The sequence below is a fragment of the Trichosurus vulpecula genome, chromosome 5, assembly GCF_011100635.1.
Source record: "Trichosurus vulpecula isolate mTriVul1 chromosome 5, mTriVul1.pri, whole genome shotgun sequence".
In the NCBI taxonomy this organism is placed as follows: Eukaryota; Metazoa; Chordata; class Mammalia; order Diprotodontia; family Phalangeridae; genus Trichosurus; species Trichosurus vulpecula.
Window position 1 is genome coordinate 129,770,009 of NC_050577.1, and position 9,131 is coordinate 129,779,139.

Sequence of the window (9,131 nt, forward strand, 5' to 3'; positions counted from 1 at the left end):
TGCTGGAGATCACCCCTAGGGAAAGAGGCATCAGGGAGCCAGACCCCTCCCCCACACCTCAGGAAACTGAAGGAAAGCTGGGACACAGAGCCCTGAGCCCCAAAGGCAGAAATTTGTTGTAAAGCCAGGAAAAGGCTAACCAACATGAAGAAGAATACAAAAAAACCAAGGACCATTGATTCTTTTTATGGAGACAGGCAGGATCAAAATACCAATTTGGAAGAGGACAGTAATGACACTATAGATACATCTGATACCTCAAAAGGTAATGTGAACTGGTCTCCAGCCCAAAAAGCATTGCTGGAAGAGCTAAAGGAGGATTTTAAAAACCAAATTAGAGAGCTAAAAGAAAATATGGAAAAAAAATCCACTGATGAAATCAAGTCCCTAAAGAATAAGATTGGTGAAATGGCTACGGAGATTCAGAATCTAAATAAAGAAAATGACTCCCTGAGAGGTAAAATCAACCAATTGGAAAAGGAGACTCAAAAGCAAAATGAAAACACTAACTCATTAAAAATTAGAGTTGAGCAAGTGGAAGCTAATGAATCTAGGAGGCACAAAAGAAGAAATAAAACAAAATGTAAAGAATGAAAAAATAGAAAAAAATATGAAATATCTAATTGGGAAAACAACTGACCTGGAAAATAGATTCAGGAGAGACAATTTAAGAATTATTGGTCTACCAGAAATTCATGATGAGAAGAAGACCCTTGAGAGTATCTTCGAAGACATTATCAAAGATAACTGCCCAGAGGTCCTAGAACCAGAGGGCAAAATAGTCATTAAAAGCATCCACTGATCACCCCCTGAAAGAGATCTCAAACTGAGAACACCAGGAAATATTATAGCCAAATTTCAGAATTAAAAAGTCAAGGAGAAAATACTGCAAGCAGCCAAAAAGAAACAATTCACATATCGTGGAACTACAGTCAGGATCACGCAGGATCTCTCAGCTTCCACATTAAAAGACAGGAGAAATTGGAATATAATATTCCAAAGGGCAAAGGAGCCGGGACTACAATCAAGGATCAACTACCCAGCAAAACTAAGCATAATTTTTCAGGCAAGGAGATGGATATTCAACAAAATAAGGGAATTCCAGACCTTCCTGATGAAAGGGCCAGAACTCAATGGAAAATTTGATCTCCAAATACAAAACTCAAGAGAGACATAAAAAGGTAAATGGGAGAAAACCCTCACAAACCTTATTAATCAATAAGGGCAAATTATTTGCATCTTTATATAGGATTATATCATCTTATGTATGTCATCATATATATGTCAGTCTTGAGAATAGTACAGCTATTATGACAATTGAAAGGGATACACATAGATTGTGAATGCCTGTATAAAATGACTGATATAAGGATAAAAAACATAAGTAAGAGATGTAAAGGGAGGGCCATGAGAGAAGATGTAAGGAGGTAGTAGAAAAGTGTAAATTATACCAAATGAAGAGGCACAAAACCATATTGTAGTAGAGGGAAGAAAGGGAGGGAAAAGAGCAGTATTTGAGCTTTACTGTCATCTGATCTGGTTCAAAAAGGGAATAACATACCCTGATAAGTATAGAAATATAACTCGTCTTATAGTAAGTAGGAGGGGCAGGGGAGAAAAACGGGAGAGGGGTGGTCAGAAGGGAGGGGAGAAGTAACAATTGGGAAACAGTAAGATAAGGGAGGGGAATAAAGAGGGAGGGTAAACTGAGGAAGGCGGCAGTCAAAAGCATAAACTTTGTTGAGGAGTGGAATGGGAAAGGGAGAAATAAAAGCATAAACAGGGGGAAATAGGATGGAGGAAAAGACACAGATAGAAATCATAACTCTGAATGTGAATGGGATGAACACTCTCATAAAACAGAAGCAGATAGCAGAATGGATTAAAAACCATAATCCCACAATATGCTGTTTACAAGAAACACATTTGAAACAGGGGGATACACACAGGGTAAAGGTCAAAGGCTGGAGTAAAATATATTGCACCTCAGCTAAAGTAAAAAAAAAAGCAGGTGTAGCAATCCTAATCTCAGAGAAAGCAAAAGTAAAGATAGATTTAATTAAAAGAGATAAGGAAGGACACTACATCCTGCTAAAAGGCACCATAAGCAATATCATTCTTTAACATTTATGCATCAAGTGGTATGGCATGCAGATTCTTAGAGGAGAGGTTAAGGGAGGTAAAGGAAGAAATAGACAGCAAAACTATAATATTGGGAGACCTCAACCTCCCTCTTTCTGAACTTGTTAAATCTAACCTCAAAGTAAATAAGAAAGAAGTTAAGGAGGTAAACAGAATTTTAGAAAAGGTACATATGATAGACCTCTGGAGAAAACTGAATGGGGATAAAAAGGAATATACTTTTTTCTCAGCAGTACATGGCACATTCTCAAAAATTGACCATGTACTAGCGCATAAAAACCTCAGAATCCAGTGCAGAAAGGCAGAAGTAGTCAAAGCATGCTTTTCAGATCATGATGCAATAAGAATTGTTTGTAACAAAGAACCATAGAAAATATGCTAAAAATTAATTGGAAACTAAATAATCTAATTCTAAATAATGAGTGGGCCGAAGAACGAATCAGAGATTCATTCAAGAGAATGACAATAATGAGACAATGTACCAAAACTTATGGGATGCAACAAAAGCAGTTCTTAGGGGAAGTTTTATATCCCTAAATGCTTACATGAATAAAATAGGGAAAAAGGAGATCAATGATCTGGGCATACAGCTGAAAAAGCTAGAAAAAGAGGAAATTGAAAATCCTCAATTAAATACCAAATTAGAAATATGGAAAATCAAAGGAGAGATTAATAAAATTGAAACCAAGAAAACTATTGAATTAATAAATAAAACAAAGAGCTGGTTTTATGTAAAAACTAATAAAATTGATAAACCTTTGGTCAATTTGATTTAAAAAAAGAAAGAAGAAAATTAAATTACCAGTATGAAAAATGAAAAGGGCGTGTTCACATCTAATAAAGAGGAAATCAAAACAATAATTAGGAATTATTTTGCCCACTTGTATGCCCATAAATTTGACAACTTTAGAGATATGGATATAAATTGCCCAGGTTAACAGAAAAGGAAGTAAAATTTCTAAATAACCTCATCTCAGAAAAAGAAATTGAGCATGCCATCAATGAACTCCCTAGGAAAAAATCTCCAGGGCCAGGTGGTTTTAAATGTGAATTCTATCAAGCATTTAAATAACAGTTAATTCTCATACTTTGTAGACTATTTGGTAAAATAGGTGAAGAGGGAGTCCTACCAAATTCTTTTTATGACACAAATATGGTACTAATACCCAAACCAGGTAGAGTCAAAACAGAGAAAGAAAATTATAGACCAATTTCTCTAATGAATATTGATGCAAAAATTTTAAATAAAATTTTAGCAAAAAGATTGCAGCAACTTATCACCAGGATAATACACTATGACCAGCTAAGATTTATTCCAGGAATGCAAGGCTGGTTCAATATTAGGAAAACTATTAGCATAATTGACCATATCAACAACAAAACCAGCAGAAACCATACGATAATCTCAATAGACGCAGAAAAAGCCTTGAGAAAATACAACACCCATTCCTATTAAAAATACTGGAAAGCATAGGAATAAATGGAGCTTTCTTTAAAATTACAAATATCATCTACCTAAAACCATCAACAAGCATTATTTGTAATGGGGATTAGCTAGATTCACTCCAAATAAGATCAGGGGTGAAACAAGGATGTCCATTATCATCCCTACTATTCAATTTGGCACTAGAAACATCAGCTGTAGCAATAACAGAAGAAAAAGAAATTGAAGGAATTAGAACAGTTAAAGAAGAAGCTAAATTATCACTTTTTGCAGATATGATAATTTATTTAGAGAATCCTAGAGAATCAAGTAAAAAACTACTTGAAATAATAAACAACTTTATCAAAGTTGCAGGATATAAAATAAACCCACATAAATCCTTGCCATTCCTATACATTACTAACAAAGCCCAACAGCAAGAGATAGAAAGAGAAATTCCATTCAAAATTACTGTAGACACTATAAAATATTTGGGAGTCTATCTGCCAAGACAAAGCCAGGGCCTATATGAACATAATTATGAAACACTTTTCATGCGAATAAAGTCAGATCTAAATAAATGGAAAAAATATCAGTTGTTCATGGTTAGGCTGAGCTAATATAATAAAAATGACAATTTTACCTAAATTAATCTATCTATTCAGTGCCATACCAATCGAACTACCAAAAAATTATTTTATAGAGCTGGACAAAATGATAAAATTCATCTGGAAGAGCAAGAGGTCTAGAATATCTAAGGTAATGATGAAAAGAAATGCTAGAGAAGGTGGCCTAGCCATACCAGATATTAAATTGTACTATAAAGCATCAGTCATCACAGCTACCTGGTACTGGCTAAGAAACAGAGTTGTGGATCAGTGGAATAGGATAGGAACACAAGATGGAGAAGTCAACAAATATAGCGATCTACTCTTTGATAAACCCAAGAGGCCAACTTCTGGGCTAAGAATTCACTATTTCACAAAAACTGTTGGGAAAATTGGAAAATGGTAGGGCAAAAACTGGGCATAGACCAGTATCTTACACCATATACCAAAATAAAATCAAAATAGGTTCATGATTTAGGAGTAAAGGGTGATACTATAAGTAATTTGGGAGATCAAGGAATAGTCTACTTCTCAGATTTATGGAAAAGAAAAGAATTCATGACCCAACAAGAGATAGAGAGCATTACAAAATGCAAAATTGATAATTTTGATGATGTTAAATTGAAATGTTTTTGTACTAAAAAGCCAATGCAACAAAAATTAGGAGGGAAGCAGAAAATTGGGAGAAAATCTTTACAACTAGTGTCTCTGATAAATGCCTCATTTCTAAAATATACAGGGAACTGAGCCAAATATATGGGAATATAAGTCATTCCCCAACTGAGAAATGGTCAAAGGATATGAACAGGCAGTTTTCAGAGGAAGAAATTAAAGATATCTATAGGCATATGAAAAAATACTCTAAATCACTAATGATTAGAGAAATGCAAATCAAAACAACTCTTAGATACCACATCTGTCCTGTCAGATTGGCTAAAATAACAAAACAGGAAAATGATAAATGCTGGAGAGGATGTGGGAAAATTGGAACGTTGTTAACATTTTGGAGAGCAATTTGGAACTATGCCCAAAGGGCTATAAAAATGTTCATACCGGAAACACTTTTCACGCGAATAAAATCAGATCTAAATAAATGGGGAAATATCAGTTGCTCATGGTTAGGCCGAGCTAATATAATAAAAATGAAAATTCTACCTAAATTAATCTATCTATTCAGTGCCATACCAATCGAACTACCAAAAAATTTTTTTACTGAGCTGGACAAAATAATAACAAAATTCATTTGGAAAAACAAGAGGTCTAGAGTATCTAGGATATTAATGAAAAGACATGCTAGAGATGGTGGTCTAGCCACACCAGATATTAAACTATACTACACAGCAGCAGTTATCAAAACTGCCTGGTACTGGTTAAGAAACAGGGGTGTGGATCAGTGGAATAGGATAGGTACACAAGTAGGTGAAATCAACAAGTTTAGCAATCTACTCTTTGATAAAGCCAAAGAAGCCAGCTTCTGGGCTAATAATTCACTATTTCACAAAAATTGTTGGGAAAATTGGAAAATGGTAGGGCAAAAACTGGGCATAGACCAATATCTTACACCATATACCAAAATAAAGTCAAAATGGGTTCATGATTTAGGAGTAAAGACTGATACTCTAAGTAATTTGGGAAAGCAAGGAATAGTTCACTTATCAGATTTGTGGAAAAGTAAAGAATTCATGACCCAACAAGAGACAGAGAGCATTACAAAATGCAAAATGGATAATTTTGATTATGTCAAATTGAAATGTTTTTGTACAAAAAAAGCCAATGCAACAAGAATTAGGAGGGAAGCAGAAAATTGGGAGAAAATCTTTGCAACTAGTATCTCTGATAAAGGCCTCATCTCTAAAATATACAGGGAGCTAAGCCAAATATATAGGAATACAAGCCATTCCCCAATTGAGAAATGGTCAAAGGCTATGAACAGGCAGTTTTCAGAGGAAGAAATTAAAGCTATCTACAGGCATATGGAAAAATGCTCTGGATCGCTGCTGATTAGAGAAATGCAAATCAAAACAACTCTTAGATACCACATCTCTCCTGTCAAATTGGCTAAAATAACAAACCAGGAGAATGATAAATGCTGGAAAGGATGTGGGGAAATTGGAACATTGTTGCATTTCTGGTGGAGTTGCCAGCTGATCCAGCCATTTTGGAGGGCAGTGTGGAACTATGCCCAAAGGGCTATAGAAATGTTCATACCCTTTGACCCAGTAATACCACTTCTAGGGTTGTATCCCAAAGAAATCATGCAAGCAGGAAAAGGACCCATATGTACAAGAATATTTATAGCAGCTCTCTTTGTGGTAGCCAAGAATTGGAAAGCAAAGGGATGCCCATCAATTGGGAAATGGCTGAACAAGCTGTGGTATGTGAAGGTGATGGAATACTATTGTGCCATAAGAAATGGGGATGATGCAGACTTCATAACAACCTGGAAAAACCTACACGACATAATGCTGAGTGAGCGGAGCAGAGCCAGGAGAACGTTGTGCACAGCCACAGATATGTGGATTCCGTGAGGACCAACCCTGACATACTGTGCTTCTCTCAGCAACCTAAAGGGGCAAGGACAACTCCAGGGGACTCACGATGGAGAATGCTATCTTCATTCAGAGAAAGAACTGCGAAGTTTGAATACAGACTGAGGCACACTACATGCTTGCCTTTTCTGCTTCTCTTTTGTTTTTGTTTTTGGGGTTTTTTTTTTTGTTTTTTTTTTGGTTTTTTTTGGTTCTGTTTCTTCTTTCTCATGATTCATTCCATTGGTCAAAATTCTTCTCCACGACTTGACTAGAGCATAAATTAATTCAATGCGAAGTTATACATGACAGTTATATGAGACTTCATGCCGTCTTGGGGAGGGAGGGGGGAGGGAGGGGAGAAAAACTGGAACTCAAAACTTTGTAGACCCGTGTGTGGTAAACTAAAAATAAATAAAGAAAAAAAAAATGAAAAAAAATGTTCATACCGACAGTTGCCGCCCGGGAGTTTCTCTTCTTTTATCTCCGGTCCCCCATGGCCTCGCAGAATCGCGACCCGGCCGCTGCTAGCGCCGCCGCCGCCGCCCGCAAAGGGGCCGAGCCTGGGGCGGCGCGGCCCGCGGGTCCGTGGGCAAGAGGTTACAGCAGGAATTGATGACCCTAATGATGTCTGGAGACAAAGGAATTTCTGCCTTCCCAGAGTCAGACAATCTCTTCAAGTGGGTTGGGACCATCCATGGGGCAGCTGGGACAGTATACGAAGACTTAAGGTACAAGCTCTCCTTGGAGTTCCCCATCGGCTATCCATATAATGCTCCCACTGTGAAATTTGTCACACCTTGTTACCATCCTAATGTGGACACCCAAGGCAATATCTGTTTGGACATCCTCAAGGACAAGTGGTCAGCTCTGTATGATGTCAGGACCATCCTGCTGTCTATCCAGAGCCTGCTGGGAGAACCCAACATTGACAGCCCATTGAACACACATGCTGCTGAACTTTGGACAAACCCTACAGCCTTTAAAAAGTACCTGCTGGAAACCTACATGAAGCAGGTGACTAGCCAAGAGCCCTGACCCTGGCTGCCCAGCCTACCTTCCCTCATCTTGTGTCTATGTGTATGTGTGTGTGTGTCTTTTTCCCTTCTTCATAACCTGTCTTCTTCCTCTTCTCCCTTCTGTTCAGGACTCTGTATCATAGACTGTTTTCCTTTTCTTTTTTTTTCTTAAGCTCCAGTCTAGCCCTCAACATTAATGTATAAATAAATAAAGTTTTGTTGTTTTTTAAAAAAAAAAATGTTCATACCCTTTGACTCAGCAATACCACTTGTAGTGTTTTATCCCAAAGAAATCACACAAGTGGGAAAAGGACCCATATGTACAAAAATATTTATAGGGGCTCTTTTTGTGGTAGCTAAGAATTGGAAATCAAAGGGATGCCTATCAATTGGGGAATGACTGAACAAGCTGTGGTATATGAAGATAATGGAATACTATTGTGCTATAAGAAATGGGGATGATACGGACTTCATAACAACCTGGAAAAACCTACAGGACATAATGCTAAGTGTGTGGAGCAGAGCCAGGAGAACATTATACACAACCACACATATATGGATTCTCTGAGGACTAACCCTGATAGACTTTGCTCTTTTCAGCAACACAAGGTACAAGGAGAACTCCTAAGGACTCATAATGGAGAATGCTATCTACATCCAGAGAAAGAACTATGAAGTATGAATGCAGATTGAGGCACATTTCATGCCAGCCTTTTTTTCCCTTTTTTTTCTCTTTTTCTCTCTTGTTTTTGTTTTTCATTTTTTTTTGGGTCCTGTTTTTTCATTTCATTCATCACAGTTCTGCTCCATAACTTGATTTGTGTGTAAATTAATTCAATGCACTATATGGGATTCCATACCATCTTGGGGAGGGAGGGTGGGGAAGGAGGGAAGAAAATCTGGAGATCAAAATTATGTAGAACCAAATTTTGTAAAGTAAAAATAAAAAAAAATAAAATTAAAAAAAAGAAAAACTACAGGGTCAAGTAGTTGGCTGAGAACATGAACACAGAGTGAAAACAGACAGCTTCAGACTTAGACTTTCGAATCTTTTTTGGTGACAAAGAAGACCAAAACATACAGCCAGAAGAAGTCAACAAAGTCAAAGAGCCTACATCAAAAGCCTCCCAGAAAAACATGAACTGGCTCAGGTCATGGAAGGGCTCAAACAGGATTTGGAAAAGCAAGTTAGAGAAGTAGAGGAAAAATTGGGAAGAGAAATGAGAGTGATGTGAGAAAACCATGAAAAACAAGTCAATGACTTGCTAAAGGAGACCCAAAAAATACTGAAGAAAATAATACCTTAAAAATGGACAAACTCAAATAGCAAATGAGCTCCAAAAAGTCAATGAGGAGAAGAACGCCTTGAACGGCAGAATTAGCCAAATGGAAAAGGAGGTCCAAAAGATCA

At 37.0% G+C, this 9,131-nt stretch overlaps 1 pseudogene; it reads left to right on the forward strand.

Annotated features, from left to right (window-relative positions):
• Positions 1-7,197: 7,197 nt before the first annotated feature.
• LOC118851945 lies at positions 7,198-7,939 on the forward strand (annotated as a pseudogene).
• The last annotated feature ends 1,192 nt before the right edge of the window (positions 7,940-9,131 follow it).